At 45.5% G+C, this 17,463-nt stretch overlaps 1 non-coding gene across 1 annotated transcript; it reads right to left on the bottom strand.

Moving 5' to 3' along the window:
• Positions 1 to 2,912: 2,912 nt before the first annotated feature.
• Trnap-ugg lies at positions 2,913 to 2,996 on the bottom strand. The gene has a single exon. It is a non-coding gene; the product is annotated as a tRNA-Pro (tRNA).
• Positions 2,997 to 17,463: the final 14,467 nt, after the last annotated feature.

Genomic DNA, 17,463 nt, shown 5'->3' with positions numbered 1-17,463 from the left:
GAATGTTAGTTGTTTGAGAGACGATCATGTTATGTCTCATGCAAGAAGGAGACTTATCAACCAGCAAGTGTCTTACACTGAGGTGACAAAAGTCGTGGCACATATACGGGTGGCGATAGTATCGCGTACACACGGTATAAAAGGGCAGTGCATTGGCGGAGCGGTCATGAGGCGATTAATGTGGAAAGGTTTCCGACGTGATTATTGCCGCACGACGAGAATTAACAGACTCTGAACGAGTAGTTGGAGCTAGACAAATACGACATTCCATTTCGCAAATCGTTAGGGAAGTCAATACTCCGATATCTACAGTGTCAAAGGTGCGCTGAGCATACCACATTTCAGGCATTACTTCTCACCACGAACAATGCAGAGACCGAAGGCCTTCACTTAACGACAGCAACGTTTGCGTAGAGTTGTCAGTGCAAGTAACACTGCGTGAAATGACCACAGAGATCAATGTGGGACGCACGAAGAATGTATACTTTGGGACAGTGCGGCGATATTTGGCGTTAATGGGCTATGGCAGCAGATGATCGACGTGAGTGCCTTTGTTAACAGAACGACATGGTCTGCAGCGCCTCTCCAGGGCTCGTGACCATATCTGTTGGATCCTAGACGACTGGAAAACCGTGGCCTGGTCAGATGAGTCCAGATTTCAGTTGATGAGAGCTGATGGTAGAGTTCGAGTGTGGCGCAGCCCCCACAAAGCCATGGACCCAAATTGCTAATAAGGCGCTGTGCAAGCTGGTGTTGATTCCATAATGGTGTGGGCTGTGTTTACGTGGAAGGACTAGATCCTCTGGTACAACTGAACCGATCAGTCACTGGAAATGGTTATGTTCGTCTACCTGGGGACCATTTTCACCCATTCATGAATTGTTGACAATCCACCATGTCACCAGACCACAATTGTTCACGATTGGTTTAAAGAACATTCTTGACAATTCGAGCGAATGATTTGGCCATCCAGATCGCCCGTCATGCGTCCCATTAAAAATTTATAGGATGTAATCAAGAGATCAGTTCATGTACAAAGTCCTCCACTGGCAGTGCTTTAGCAGTTATGGATGGCTATAGAGGCAGTATTTCTGCAGGGGACTTCCAGTGACTTCTTGTGTCTATGCCACGTCGAGCTGATGCATTACGCCAGACAAAAGGAGTTCCGACAGGATGTCAGGTGGTGTCCCATGACTTTCGACACCTCAGTGTAATTCGATCGTCAGTGGTAGGATCGCAGTCCATCGAGGCCGATCTATCTTCTGCGGTATTATTGACCACGTTGGGCGCGATCCGATGATAATTCTGGGAATATGGAATTGATATCTTCAGGAGGGCCACACTCAACGCCGTGCCGGATCTCAAGGCCCCACGTGACTAGCGCCTGAGAGGATAGAAATATCAATCGCTCGGCCATGCGGGATTACACAGCCATGTCACGTACCTTGAGTCAATAAACACGTTCGTTCACAGCAAGGCAAGTACCCGCACAAATAATGAGACGACGTCTGGAGCAGCACAGGCTGTCAACACAGGGACAATTTTTGTGGCTTCACTTGGCGTAGAAGCAGAGAGAGGCATGCTGACAGTATGACGACACTGGACACAGACGTGGTACCATGTCCTCTTTTCAGACGAGTCTCCGTTCCGTTTACATTTATGTACCTATTTATTTATCTTCATGGTAGAGTTTTTGAATTTTAAGGATATCTCTACAAGTACAAACTTTACTAAACTACTACATATCAACATTTCAACACTGCTCTCCAGCATAATATGCACGTTAAAGTGACCACCTGTCAAAAGCCTGAATAACCAATTTTTACGAGATGTACAGGAAGAGAGTCAATGAGTTTCTGTAAGGCGCTGAGAGGGATGTGCAGACGCGTCGTCTCCGGTACCGTGGCTAGCTGTGCTTCCTCAGTTGAGGATCCATGGGGCATATAGCCCTATCGAGGTGGTCCCACGGATTCTCGATTGGATTTATATCCGGGGAGTTTGGTGGTCAGGAAAGTACGGTAAATTCATCCTGGCGCTCTTCGAACCACGCATCTACACTGCGAGCTGCGTGGCAAGTTGAATTCCTCCTGGTAGATGCCACCGTGCCGAGGAAAAACAAACTGTATGTAGGGCTGGACATGGTCCTCAAGAATAGATGCATACTTGTATTGATCCTTTGTGCCTTCCATAATGACAAGATCACTCCCTGCTCTGGCCTGCACCCTTCCGACGATTCCTGCAGGGTGTTTGCTTTCAAACTTTTCAAGCCGATGGAGCATTAAACGTGAATCATCTGAAAAAGGCAATTGTCGCCACCCAATGGGCTTTAAGTTGCGGTATTGGCATTCAAATTCCAGCCTTCGTCGCCGATGGATAGCAGTCAGCATGGGTGCATGAACCAGGCACCTGCTGTAAAGGCTCGTACGCAGCAGTGTTCGCTGAACGGTAGTTGATGAGACACTGTTGGTAGCCACTTGGTTCATACGGGCGGTCAGTTGCTCAAAGTTGCACATCTATTCACCGTACAAATTTCTCCAGCTATCGTTCCCCCACTGTCATCTATGGCCCTTGGGGCACCGCAGTTGCCTCAGCACCGGTTTTTGATAGTGCCATTATGTTACGCAAGATATACTTCAACCACAGTGGCACTCAAACAGTTTACAGGCTTAGCCATTTCTGAAATACCTCCACCCTTGACCCGACAACCAATGATCATTCCCTTTTGGACGTCAGATAAATAGCTTCGTTTCCGCATTACGATAACGACTGCACTGTTTTATGCGTTCCCCAATACGCTTTATATATGGTTCAAATAGTTCTGGGCACTATGGGACTTAACATCTGAGGTCATCAGTCTCCTAGAACTTAGAACTACTTAAACCTAATTAACCTAAGGATAGCACACAGATCCATGCCCGAGGCAGGATTCGAACCTGCGACCGTAGCGGTCGCGCGGTTCCAGACCGAAGCGCCTAGAACCGCTCGGCCACACGGGCCGGTACACTTTGTACAGGGCGTTACAAAAAGGTACGGCCAAACTTTCAGGAAACATTCCTCACACACAAATAAATAAATGTTATGTGGACACGTGTCCGGAAACGCTTAATTTCCATGTTAGAGCTCATTTTAGTTTCGCCAGTATGTACTGTACTTCCTCGATTCACCGCCAGTTGGCCCAATTGAAGGAAGGTAGTGTTGACTTCGGTGCTTGTGTTGACATGCGACTCATTGCTCTATAGTACTAGCATTTCAGTCGAAGTGTCCGTACGCTTCTCAACAATAGATTCGGTGACCGATGGATTGGTAGAGGCGGACCAATTCCATGGCCTCCACGCTCTCCTGACCCTCTTGAATTTCATTTATGGGGGCATTTGAAAGCTCTTGTCTACGCAATCCCGGTACCAAATGTAGAGACTCTTCGTGCTCGTATTGCGGACGGCTGTGATACAATACGCCATTCTCCAGGGCTGCATCAGCGCATCAGGGATTCCATGCGACGGAGGGTGGATGCATGTATCCTCGCTAACGGAGGACATTTTGAACATTTCCTGTAACAAAGTGTTTGAAGTCACGCTGGTACGTTCTGTTGCTGTGTGTTTCCATTCCATGATTAATTTGATTTGAAGAGAAGTAATAAAATGAGCTCTAACATGGAAAGTAAGCGTTTCCGGACAAAAGTCCACATAACATATTTTCTTTCTTTGTGTGTGAGGAATGTTTCCTGAAAGTTTGGCCGTACCTTTTTGTAACACCCTGTGTACCCCTCACTGCTAGTGCTGCCACCTGCCGTTTATGAGTGGTTATTGCACCTTGAAATCAAACGAAAGCGGTTGTCAAAGTAATGTGACTGGACCGTCTACAACCAGTGATGGTCGGAGAACAATTTTCCATACAAGCAACTTAACATTTGGCGTTCCCCTCTTCACCTGTTTTCCCTCGAATTCTCACACTATGCCATTTTTCGCTACTACCTGTGATACGCACTATATACATATTTTGCACTCTCAGCTTGGCGCCTCAAGTGGCCACTACTAACATTGCATTACATCCAGTATAGAAATATCATCGTTGCGGCACCTCCGACGCCCCTCTCAGCGCCCTTAAACCAGCCCTGAATATAACATAAATGACAGTATCTATAGGTGAATATCAATGTCTTTTGTATAATTTATCACACCACTAAAGGATGCTTGTATGCACGTGCGGTACAAGTTGATAAAACGTGAGCAGTTGTCTGTCGTACTGCATCAGACTCACTAGATGCTGAAGATTTGCCCCACTTGTGGAGCGTTTCTGCAAATCTTCCATGGTCCGGTGAGATGCGGTTGAGGGTAGTCCAAATTGCCCGAGACTAGTCAAATCCAGGGGTTTTCTCCTGGACGTAGGACAGTTTTAGGCATGTTTTTTTGTTAACAGCGATTCCATTCATCGATGCCATTGAACTCAGTTTCAGTAAGAATCGTGGCTGTGATAACGCTGGGACTCGTGCTCTTCATCCTTTTTGCTCCACAATGAAAAATATTGGAGAATCTGGGTTATCAACAATCTTCTGATGTTAGTGTAGTAGCACACTGTTCCCTCTTATATCACGTAGTGGACTGTGACTCAAAGTACGTAACCAGTCTGTGGGAATGAATGGTATTGACCCACTAATAACAATGCACATGCCTTCGTTAAGTTGTACAAGTAGTTTTTTCACATTTGCACTGTTCAGCCAGACAGACGCGCTGTATTCTGCTGTTGAGTATACCAATGAGAGTGCTGGTACTCGACGAGTGCCTGTTAACGATCCCCAAGTAGGTGTTTTGGATGCATTTTATGACGTATTTTTCCTCCCTCAAAATAGACATCAGTGGCTCTGTGTGCGTCAGTCTGCTACACAGATGAAAACATGCAACTTCTGTTTCATTTTTTGTCACAAGACATGTACTCCCGTTGTTCCTTCCACGATCTTCCAGCTATAAACTTTGGACCTGTTATCAAGATCTACATTTATGACCATGACGGACGTATCCGAGTGTGGGAGCTCCAAGGAGAACGAACGTTGCCAGATTTAATTCGTCATTGTCATATGAGCCCAGCAACTATTGTGGAGATATGAGTTGCCATTATGGACAGAAAGAAAACCTCTGATTCGCGTTGCCGGTAAGTTGGATGCAGCCATTACCTTTCTGATCTGTTTCATCCAGTGTCTGTGTCCTATCTTCGAGGTCTCCGTGGCGTTATCTTTCAACAAGATAACGCAAGATCATCCGTTGCCCGTGCTGCCCTGACCCGCCAGAGAATGTGTGACAGCTGCTCTAATCAAAGCGTTCACCAGACCTCTTACAAACTGAAAACATCTGGTCATGGATTACCTAGGGCACTACCATCGGCGAACTCTGGATACAAACGTAGCAGCAAGGAATAACGTACACGTATGTGCGGTCCACGCCCAGTTTGAAGTCATTGCAGTTGCTAGAAGGGGCAATTCTGTGTTCCAAATTTTTGCGCTCTGTATACAACCAATTCCCCTACAAATTTAATCATTTATAGTAACGTAAACGCACAAAAAGTAAAATATTTGATATCAATCACGGTGTTACAGCGTTAATGACCAGCAGTTTATACGCCCTGTAAGGCACAACGTGTGGTGGAGAGTATTTTGTACCAATATTAGATATTACTTCTTCTATTTCTTTCGGATTTTGACTGAGAACAAGATGACTGTATATATATTATTCTACATTGAAGAGCCAAAGAAAGTGGTACACCTGCTTAATATCGTGTAGGGCTCCCGAACTAAGTTTGAAGTCTGCTGGAGGGAACTGATACCATGAATCTTGCAGGGCTGTCCATAAATTCACAGGAGTACGAGAGGATGGAGATCTCTTCTGAAGAGCAAGTTGCAAGGCATCCAAGATATGCTTAATAATGTTCACGTCTAGCGAGTCTGGTGGCCAGCGGAAGTATTTAAATTCAGAAGAATGTTCCTTGAGCCACTCTGTAGCAATTCTGGAAGTGTGGGGAGTCGCATCGTGCTGCTGGAATAGCCAAGTCCGTCGGAATGCACAATGGACATCAATGAATGCAGGTGATCAGACATTATGCTTATGTACGTGCCACCCACCAAAGTTGTATCTAGACGTATCAGGTGTCCCACTTCATTCCAACTACACACGTCCCACACCATTACAGAGCCTCCACCAGCTTGAACAGTCCCAAGCTGACATATGGGGTCCATGGATTCATGAGGTGGTCTCCATACTCTCACACGTCCATCCACACGATAGAATTTGAAAAGAGACTAGTCCGACCAGGCAACAGTCATCAACAGTCCAATGTCGGTGTTGACGGGCCCAGGCGAGGCGTAAAGCTTTGTATCGTGCAGTCACCAACGGTACACGAGTGGCCTTCGGCTCCGAAAGCCCATATCGATGATGTTTCGTTGAATGGTTCTCATGCTGACAGTTGTTGGTGTCCCAGCATTGAAATCTGCAGCAACTTGCGGAAGGGTTGCACTTCTGTCACTTTGAAAGATTCTCTTCAGTCGTCGTTGGTCCCGTTCTTGCAGGATCTTTTTCCGGCCGCAGCGATGCCGGAGATTTGAGGTTTTACCGGATACCTTATATTCACAGTACACTCGTGAAATGGTCATACGGGAAAATCTCCACTTCAGAGATCCTGTGTCCCATCGCTCGTGCGCCGACTATAACACCACGTTCAGACTCACTCATATCTTGATAGCCCACATTTTAGCAGCAGTAACCGATGTAAGAATTGCGCCAGACACTTGTCTTACATAGGCGTTGCCGACTGCAACGCCGCATTCTGCTTGTTTACATACCTCTGTATTTGAATATGCATGCCTATACCAGTTTCTTTGACCCTTCATTGCATATGCACCCTGATCTCTCTGAGCTTATTCTCACCAGCCCAAAACGACATATACGATCGCAGCAGCAGAATGTGCACCCACTCCACCTCAAATACAGGCAGTCTACATTTACCCAATAGTGTTCCTAGAAAACTGAATGGTCTTTCTCCCAAGGATTCTCTCCAGTAATCTAATTCCTCCATTAGCCATGCTTAACACTTATTTTAAGTAATCGCCCCTTTCATATAATTTCTTAGGATTATCCCTAAATTGCCATGTGGAGGACCTGGGTTCGATTCCTGGTACTGTCAGAGATTTTTCCTTGGTAGAAGGACTGGTTCAGGGCTCATTCAGCCTCTTGAGGCCAACTGAGGTGCTACTCGATCGATTAGTAGCGATTCCATAGTGAAGAAAATCGACAATGACAGAGAGAGCGGGGTCCTGATCACATGTGCTTGCGTACCTCATCCGATGACACCGTTGACAAAGGACAACACGGCGGTCGCTCGGGCCTGGTTGGACTGCCTAGGGCTAGAATGCGGACCTCTATCTACATTTTTTTTTTGTCACTACTTATTTAAACGGTCGGACTTGTGCCTGATATTCGTCGATAATCTTGTACTTAAAACTGTTGGGTTCTTTCTATTTGCTATCGACATTATCTTGCTCAAAAATGGCTCAAATGGCTCTGAGCACTATGGGACTTAACTTCTGATGTCATCAGTCCCCTAGAACTTAGAACTACTTAAACCTAACTAACCTAAGGACATCACACACATCCATGCCCGAGGCAGGATTCGAACCTGCGACCGTTACGGTCGGGCGGTTCCAGACTGTAGCGCCTAGAACCGCTCGGCCACTCCGGCCGGCTCCATTCAGCAGATCCTGTAAATTTTTTTCACTTTCACTGAGGATAGCAATGTCAACAGCGAATCTTATCACCGATATCCTTTCACTTTGAATTTTAATTCCACTCCTGAACCTTGCCTTACACTCCTTTAAATATATATAGGGTGAGAGGTAAATGAGGGAAAATTTTCCGATTACCGCATGCTGCTAGGCGCAACAAGTGACGGTCCGTTGTGACGGTCCGTTGTCAACGTACTGTGCACATAAAACAAACGAAACGGTTAACCATTTAACGATAAACCGACAAATCACACGATCACGACATGTTCTTCATCCACAGATGTATCACATGACACACCAACGAGCTGATTTGTATCTGTCAGCGTTTGAAAGACACGAGGTACAGCAAATCCCATCGTAATTGCTAGTGAAATTGTAGTAGAGCATACGAACCGCACGCTGCCGGCGTTGACAGAGTTTACAGTTTCGTATCAGGGAAAGTTGTCTCTGTAAAAGGAAAGTGTTGACATTGGCGGAAGGAAAATCGCGGCACGCATGGTGTGTTTACAACAGCAGTGCAGTGTTTGCTCTAGCCGACACTCGTCGCGTCAACAGCGGCTGCTAACGGACGCGTCGCAGTGTTACTACCGTGGCAAGCTTCACAGACGAGGCGTACGACGACATCCACCTCAACTATGAGCTTGTCTATGGAAGAGCTGACGTTGCAAGATACAGTTGTCTTGATCTCTCGTGACACAACTGAATCACGAGAAGTTTCCTAACCGGCGTCTTCCATCCGCAAAAACATTTTACTCTGTGGATAGGCGTTTGAAGGAGTATGGTGCATTTGTAGCACCTCCAGGATTTAGTGGCCGGAGAGAATTTGTTACAAACGTTTGCCGAGGACCGAAGAATAAGCACCAGGTCTCTCGCCACTGCGATCGGAATGTCACAGTGTACTGTTTTGCGAGTACTGCGCAGAAACCTTTATCATCTCTTTCGCGTGTAGAAGGTACAACCATTGTCGTCGGGAGACCATCAGCAGAGGCTGGACTTCTGGAAACACAGGTTGCGGCGTCAGAGGCACGATTAGCATTTTTTACGAACGTATTTCAAGGAGGAGGTTGCAGTGAATTCGCATAATTCGGCGCTAGTGGGCAGAAGAAAACCTCCACAGCACAATAGTCCTCAGGTATCAACAACGATGCGGTGTCAATATCAGGTGTGGTATTCTCGATCGGCATGTCATAGGGCCACACTTGCTACCACCAATGCTGACAAGCGAGCCATATCTGCGTTTACTTGGTGATGTATTACCGGGATTCTGGAAGACGTTAGGCTGGCCTCTTCTATGGACCTGTGGCACATGCATGACGAAGCCCCGCTCACTTCAGCGCCACAGTGCGACGGCACCTGCACAATTCCTTCCTTTCCAAATGGATTGGTGCTGGAGGCCGTGTAGCTTGGCCATCTAGATCGTCGGACCTTAATCCACTGGATTTCTTTGTTATGGGACCATCTGAAATCTGTGATTTGTGAAGGGAGAATTGTTGATGTCAACAAACTTCGACGCAGAATATAATATGCCTGTGGTACTAAGTGAAAAGATACAGACGTGATGGATCGTGTTCAGCAATCCTTTCTGCGATAAGACGTACTTTGGCCGTCATTTCGAACAGTACATACGAAACGCCAATGCAGCTTCTGGTCATGTGTTTCTACGTTAGTTTAGATATGCATAGCTATGGTGTACCGTTGGGATTAGCTGAGATCTAACTGAGTAGTCGTATTTCGTATTCTAATTTCTTATTGTCGTTCCTTAAGACTACATCCATGTGCGTACACAGTAATATAGTTCCTCCTCACTTTGTTTTCCCTACGCCAAATAGCAACGATTACTCTCATTGTCACTTGACGTCGCATGCCTCCAGTCATTCCACCAGAAAGAAGGTACACGGCTCGTGTTACCTGTAGTTCAACCATGCCTAGACGGTCAGTAGCGCGGTTCCGTCGCGTCCGCATTGTTGCCAGGAAGGGCTCTCAACAAGTGTCCAGGCGTCTCGGAGTGAACCACAGCGATGTTGTTCGGACATGGAGGAGACACAGAGAGGCGGGAACTCTCGATGCCATGCCTCGTTCAGGCCGCCCAAGGGCTACTACTGCATTGGATGACCGCTACCTACGGATTAAACCTCGCGCCAACGCCACCATGTTGAATAATGCTTTTCGTGCAGCCACAGGACGTCGTGTTACGACTCTGAGTGAGCCCAATAGGCTGCATGATGCGCAACTTCACTCCCGACGTCTCTTCACCGATGTGTGTCGCATATGCCTTCAACCAGACAATCGTCTGGGACTTGTTTGGAGGCAACCCGATCAGGCTGAATGCCTTAGACACACTGTCGAGCGAGTACAGCAAGTTGGAGGTTCCCTGCTCTTTTGTGGTGGCATTATGTGGGGCCGACGTACGCCGATGGTGGTCATGGAATGCGCCATAACGGCTGTACTATACGTGAATGCCATCCTCCGACCGATAGTGTAATCATATCGGCAGCATATTGGCGAGGTATTCGACTTCGTGGACGACAATTCGCGCTCCCCATCGTGCACGTCTTGTGAATGACTCTCGACGAGAGTGTCCAGCATGTTCTCCAGACATGAACCATATCGAACATGCCTGGGATAGATTGAAAAGGGCTGTTTGTGAACGACGTGACCCACCAACGACTCTGAGGGATCTACGCCGAATCGCAGTTGAGGAGTGGGACAATCTGGACCAACAGTGACTTGATGAATTTATGGATAGTATGCCATGACGAATACAGGCATGCATCAGTGCAAGAGGGTGTGCTACTGGGTATTAAAGATACCGGTGTGTGCAGCAATCTGGACCACCACCTCCGAAGGTCTCGCTGTATGGTGGTACAACATGCGATGTGTGGTTTTCATGAGCAGTAAAAATGGCGGAAATGTTGTTTATGTTGAGCTCTATTCCAATTTTCTGTACAGGTTCCGGAACTCTTTTTGTATATACACAGGGTGAAAAGTATTTAAACCGACAAACTCTGAGAGGTTGCAGGGGACATCAAAACAAATATTTTTCCTTGATGTCATTTTTTCCTGTGGAGACTATTTAAACCGGTGGAGGCCGTATTACGCTCTTCAGTTATTCCACAACCTGGAACCAGTTGATTATCCACCCAGAGCACAGTTTTCGCAGTGGTATCTGGAACAGTGTGAAATGAATCCTACATTTCCATCCTCTGTGTTGTTTACCGATGAAGCAACGTTCGGGCGTGATGGAGTCTTCAACATGCACAATTCGCATGTCTGGAGTGAGGATAACCCACATGCCACAGTTACTAGCGCTCATCAAGTGGGGTTCTTGGTTAATGTGTGGGTCGGTGTTGTTGGGGACTGTTTAATTGGGCCGTATCTGCTACCTAGGCCATTAAATGGCAGGCACTAGTACAATTTTCTCGCCAGAGCATTGTCAGAATTGCTGGACGACGTCCCGCTCCCTACAAGACAACGCATGTGGTTCCAACATGACGGGGCGCCGGCACATTTCACTCGTCGTGTGCGTCGATTTCTGGACCGATGGTTGCCAGAAACGTGGATTGGCAGAGGTGGTCCTGTACCATGGCCTGTTCGATCCCCAGATACGTCCCCTCTGGCCTGTTTTGTGTGGAGAGAGACACGCCCATGAAGAGAAGTGTGGTCCCAAACTCGCCGCTAGAGAGAGATGTGCGCACAATCACTTGACGACAGACCAAGCACCTGCACGCGTCGACAGTCCACTGCACTCAGAAGTGCTGAAAATAGAGAAATGGTTTTAAAAGAAGAGCAATGGTGTGTAGTGTTTCCTTATAGACGAAGGGGCACAGGTGACGGAAATTCGTCGAAGAATGGCTCAGGTGTACGGAAGGCGCTGCATGTCTGTTGGTTACGATACCTCCAACGGTTCTCACTTTACAACCTCCCGCTTGTTTCTCTTTGACTGCTCCTTGTAACTGTGCGAGAATCACTCCAACAAAACCACCTCTGCCGTTTCATATACTCATTTTTAACTCCGCACCCGGTTTCGAGGTATCATTCCGATCTGAAACGGCAGTATGAATTGCACTTGTAATCTGTGCGGGTTATTTTTTTAAAATTATCAGAGCTTCCCCAGCTGTGTGTGCGCGCACGTGTGAGGCAGAAATTACCTGGACGTTTTCTACCGTGCCAAGAAGACTTAGCCGTGAAGCATACGCGTGCACAAATGAATCGGTGCTGAAACTGTGTATCGCTATCCAAGATATACAACTGAAACGTTTAACGAAAGACAGCCAACATTTGCTCCTCGAAGACTTCTAGTGAAAGTCCAGTTCATTTAGTTACTGTTAGCGATCAACAATAAGAACAGTGATTTGAAGTACATTTAACGGCGCGTCTTCTTTGAACAATTGAAACTGCATCTCGTAATTCGTTCATAAACATATAAAATACTACGGCAGTCAGCAAAGCTTTTAGAAATGAGATCGAGATGGAATTAATCATATTACTCATCATGGAATTTCTTAGTATTATATGCATATATTTAATGCTCAGCTCGAAAATGCGATACAAATATTAGCAATAAACGATAAAAAAGTTAAAATTCAGTTCTCGATCAGCGCAGGACTGAACACTTCGTTAATACCTACGGAGGATAATTCTTTGAGAAATCTGTGGGCCTGCCGAAACGTTAGATTGTCAACTAAACCACTGTGTCAAGAACGAACCCAAACACATGCCCCCACGCAGGATGCTAAGAAACTACAAATTTTAATGGTCTTCGCTGCAATAAAATATAATTACAGCTTGATCATTAGTGGCTTCGGTTGACTAGTGACCAGTCTCGAATCTATGAAAATGAACAGAAAAATTGCCGTTCGATTAATGTGAAATCTAACAGTCTCTAAGAAATATAAATTTTTATTTAAGTATTGAAACATAAAAAATAGTGAAAACGTATCATGTTTACTAAAGAAACCGTACCTAAGTAAATGTTACTACTATTTTGGATGCAGCAACACCATTAGTAAGTGTGAAAATAACGATATTGTTGTGGCCAACATACCATGCTTACTAAAGAATAGGTACATTAGTACATACAGTATTGCTGACAAGAACACAGTTACTATGTGTGACTAGCAATGATGTTGTTGTGGCGAACAGTGTTGTAGCTGCCAACAGAGAACTTAAATACTGATTCGTTAGTAAGCATGATATGTTTTTACTATTTTTCAAATTTTAATACTTTTACAAAAACGTGTGATTCTTAAATATTGTTAAGTGTTCATATTAACCGAAAACCAATTTTCTGTTTACTTCCATATATCTGAGGATAATTGCTAGACAACTGCAACCAGTAATCATCAAGTTGTAATTAAATGTTATTGCGAAATTTATAATAAATAATACATACCGCTGTGTCTCCTTAACTGGACGATGTCAGGTCTTAAACAAATCAGTAAGTGGCCGCGGAAGTCTCATAATTGTATAACTATGTGAGACTTGTCTTCGAGTGACTTTCAGTCTGATCAATCTTCAACGTATGCGCTGCATTAAAGAGTCTGTTTAGTTCTTCCGTCAGTACTCATTTCGCTTTTAAGCTTTATAAGCCTTAAATGTTACTAAACTGGAAAGATAAGTGCGGTTTGTCTACTTAATCTGGTGAGAATTGTAGGAAAATTTGCTTTTCGCTGTTTGAGATTCTCTTGTTGACCAAATAGTTACGCTTCATAGTGGGAGAACTAGTGCCAGACATCTTCCAAATTAGGAATGAGAAGTATGATCATGATTGCATTCTTCTGACGAGAAAAAATTATCGTCGGAATATTGTCACGTATTTCGGTTAACGAACTGGGGGATAGCGTCTGACTTAATAAAATCAAATAGCTCATATCTTCAGTGAGCGAAGAAACTTGTTGATAACGTGAAGAGACGAATTGTGTATATTTATAAATTGCGAAACAACACCAGGGAAAAAAACATATTAGGAGAGAAAGACGCCAATTTCGTGTTCGACATAGAAAACGAACGCACACTGTTTAAGAGAGCTGAACTTCTTCACTTTGGATATCGATTATGTGAGACCATGCAAAACTTCATTGCTGTGTGCCAGGCCGGGAGTCAGGGCCTAAATTTACCTTTGGTGGGCATCGCTGTTACCGACTTACCGATGCAGGTACGACTCAGGGGCCTCCTTACAGCTTAACTTTCACCAGTACCCTTCTGCTACATTGAAAACTTGTTAAAAGATCTCCTGCACACTTTACCAAGAAACTTCGAAACAGCGTACACTCCGCTGCAGACTGAGAGATTCGTGCCGGCCGCGGTGGTCTAGCGGTTCAGGTGCTCAGTCCGGAACCGCGCGACTGCTACGGTCGCAGGTTCGAATCCTGCCTCGGGCATGGATGTGTGTGATGTCCTTAGGTTAGTGAGGTTTAAGTAGTTCTAAGTTCTAGGGGACTGATGACCACAGATAATAAGTCCCATAGCGCTCAGAGCCATTTGAACCATTTTTTGAGAGATTCGTTCTGGAAGCAAAACCTCCGCAGTACCCTTTCCTCCAGGCCAGTAATCCCCCGCCCCCCTTCCCTGCCCCCCCCCCCCCTCCCCATCTGCGATTCTTCAAATAATCCAACACTCACTTATAAAACAGCTTCAGACGTCTGAGTTCTTTACAAATGAGTTAATGTGTTAGGTACTTGACTCCAAGCATGTAAAGCCTTTATAGATGTAGATGCAAAGCCCTAATTACGTTGATTTTATTACTTTCGGGCTATTTACCTTTAGACAACTGAAAAAGTCAAAACCAAAACCTGGATAATTTGCGCTCAGTTTTAGGAAAAGCTCGTTTTCCCTACATATCATTTTTCAAGCAACTCCATGTTTATCACGTCATACCTCTGAACAATATATCGTAAAATCATATAATTTTGAGGTACATTCTTTCGTATGCGTGGATACTGTCTGCAAAATGTGTTACGAGTGGAGTTAGTAGTAAGGAAATAATAATAATAATAATAAAATCATGCCTGATGATGAAGTTTTACTGCATGGTCAACGAAAACGTAGTAACCGATACACTTTTTTCTGTCATTAAATTACGATTTGTGCCAGCGCTAAAAGTTTCGAAAAGGTTTGAAATTATATGGAAAATTAATTGGAAGTCGCTAAGTCGTCTCATTCACGAATACTGCGTGAAAATCGTCCACAAATTTGCACAGCGGGAGTTACGCTAACTCAAGAAGTGTACTAGACAGTTTCTATAATACATGTGTTACTGTGTTAAACTTTTAACGTTCGATTACACTCCTTAATTAGTAGATTATGGCAGCATTTTAAATTTTTAAATCCGGGGCAGTAATTAAAAAAAACACGCAGCATGAAGGAATCATCTGAATGGGACGAAACTCGGTAGATGTGATGTACTTGTATAGACAAACAAATTATTACAATTACAGTAAAACTGGATTTTGCTTGCCAAACACTACCTTGGCAAGTGTTCGCCGGATCTTTCCCCAACTGAGAACGTTTGTAGCATTACGGGCAGGGCACTCCAACCATTGATTTTGACGATGTAACGCGACAATTGGACAGAACTTGGCGCAATATCCCTCAGTAGGACATGCAACAACCCTATCACTCAATGACAAGCCGAATAACTGCTAGGATGGTCCAACACGTTATTGACTTGCTCGATTTGTGAAGCCCTTCTTCCTGAACAAATCATCCAATTTTTCTGAAACTGTGGTCATTTGTTTCCCTGTTCAAAAAAATGCTTTAAATGGCTCTAAGCACTATGGGACTTAACATCTGAGGTCATCAGTCCGCTAGACTTAGAACTACTTAAACCAAACTAACCTATGGACATCACACACACACACACACACACACACACACACATATATATATATATATATATATGTATATATATATATATATATGTGTGTGTGTGTGTGTGTGTGTGTGTGTGTGTGTGTGTGTTAGCCCTACAACGTACGCAGAGAAAGTAAGGTTTGCAAAGTAGGAGACAGGTAATTGCGAAAGTAAAGCTTTAATTTGCGAGGAAGAGGAGGTAAGGGGGGAGGGGGCGGGGGGGGGGGGGGGGGGAAATCGTGAGGTGCGCTTGGCTCAGTCGGCAATAGCATTTTTCGCGAAAAGTGAAGTTCTGCGTTTGATTCGTCGCCCGTCATAGATTAGTTTAAATTCGCAGAGAGGCATTCATTCAGTCGGGCCGGGAATGAAACCTGGTAAGCCAGTGTCAAACAGCCTATATCGGTTTTAGTCTTAACCGACTTAGGGAAACCGAGGAAACCCTAAATGTGAACGGGGTTGCAAGTGAAGAAGTAGGTACACTGAGCTTTCTGTAAACTCCAACTGTCCCCGATGACAATTATATAAAATAATGCGAGCTAAGTTAGTAAGGTGCATAACGACATAAATCTTGGACTTTTATTTTTGTACCAATTTGTGATTGATGGCAACGAGCTTCTGACACCAATAAAGCGTTTCATGATTTTTTTGTAGGTTAACAGATTGTGTGGCTTCTGCCGAAGACTTCCAGCCAGCGATAAAATGTGTTAACATCGTCAAATTTACCCGAGACGTGTATTGTTGTAAATGAAAACCATGTGTATTTGCTTGTTTATCGAGATGAGGTCAGAACTTCTGAAACTGAGACGGATACGACGGGGCCGACGGCACGCCGAGCTCCGTCGAGGGCAATCGCCGCGGTGTATCCGGCGGACCCACAGGAAATGGCTGCTGTCGGCCGGGCGATCACGTCTGCGGCGTCCGGGACGAAGACGGCTCGGCGGGCCAGAAAAACGGTCCGAGACACGCAGCCAAAAGTTTTTCCCCTTTCTTTTTCCCGTCTTCCCTTTCTCGCTTCCAGTCCGCGCGGCAAATAAATCAGCGACGCGAGGGGAGGGGCGGCTGGCCGGGTGTGTTCTAGGCCGTGCCAGGCACCAGATGTGGAATACACCGGCGGGCGCGGCCCCACGCTGAGGATGGCGGATTCCCGCGCCGGGGATCGATAGGGGGGCAGCTGACTGGCCATTAGCCGGCCATCCCTCCTGCGTGCCGGTGGATCCTTCCGGCCGCGCCGTCTTGTCTGCGAGGCCGCGCAAAGCGACAGCGGCGCCCATGCGCCAGCGCCGATCTCGAAGGCGCCTCCACAACAGGCTGGCGGCTAGCAGCTCCACAGGCGTACGAATGTCAGAGGCGCTGCAGCTCAGCCCTGAACCATACAAAATACTCTTCTATCGAAAGCTGACCCTCTGGGCCGTGGCTGCCTACGAAATCAAATTGATTCTTCCAAAGAAGAAAACAGCAACCAACCGTTCTTAACAGTACTATTTATTTACACAAATTGGCGTCGTTATCGGTTTCGCTCAGAATGGGTCACATTCAGTCGACTGTTCACGTTCAAATTAGCTGTTTATATTTGTTGTCAGGTTTTTTCCCCTTTGTGTCGAAAGTTTCTTGGGATTGTGGTGTCCTACAGCAGAAAAACGTCAGAAACTCGCTATTTAACTGTAACTTGAAATGATTGCAATGATCTTATTGTGCACAGTTAGTTAATGAGGGTTTTTTACAGTAGATAATGGATTGCAGTCGAGTTAACTCGGGTGATGCTGAGGGAATTAGATTAGGAAATGAGAGACTTAAAGCAGTAAAGGAGTTTTGCTATTTGGGGAGCAAAATAACTGATGACGGTCGAA

The sequence above is a fragment of the Schistocerca americana genome, chromosome 2, assembly GCF_021461395.2.
Source record: "Schistocerca americana isolate TAMUIC-IGC-003095 chromosome 2, iqSchAmer2.1, whole genome shotgun sequence".
Classification (NCBI taxonomy): domain Eukaryota; kingdom Metazoa; phylum Arthropoda; class Insecta; order Orthoptera; family Acrididae; genus Schistocerca; species Schistocerca americana.
The sequence above is the reverse complement of the archived record's forward strand: the minus strand, read 5'-3'. Positions and strand labels throughout refer to the sequence as shown.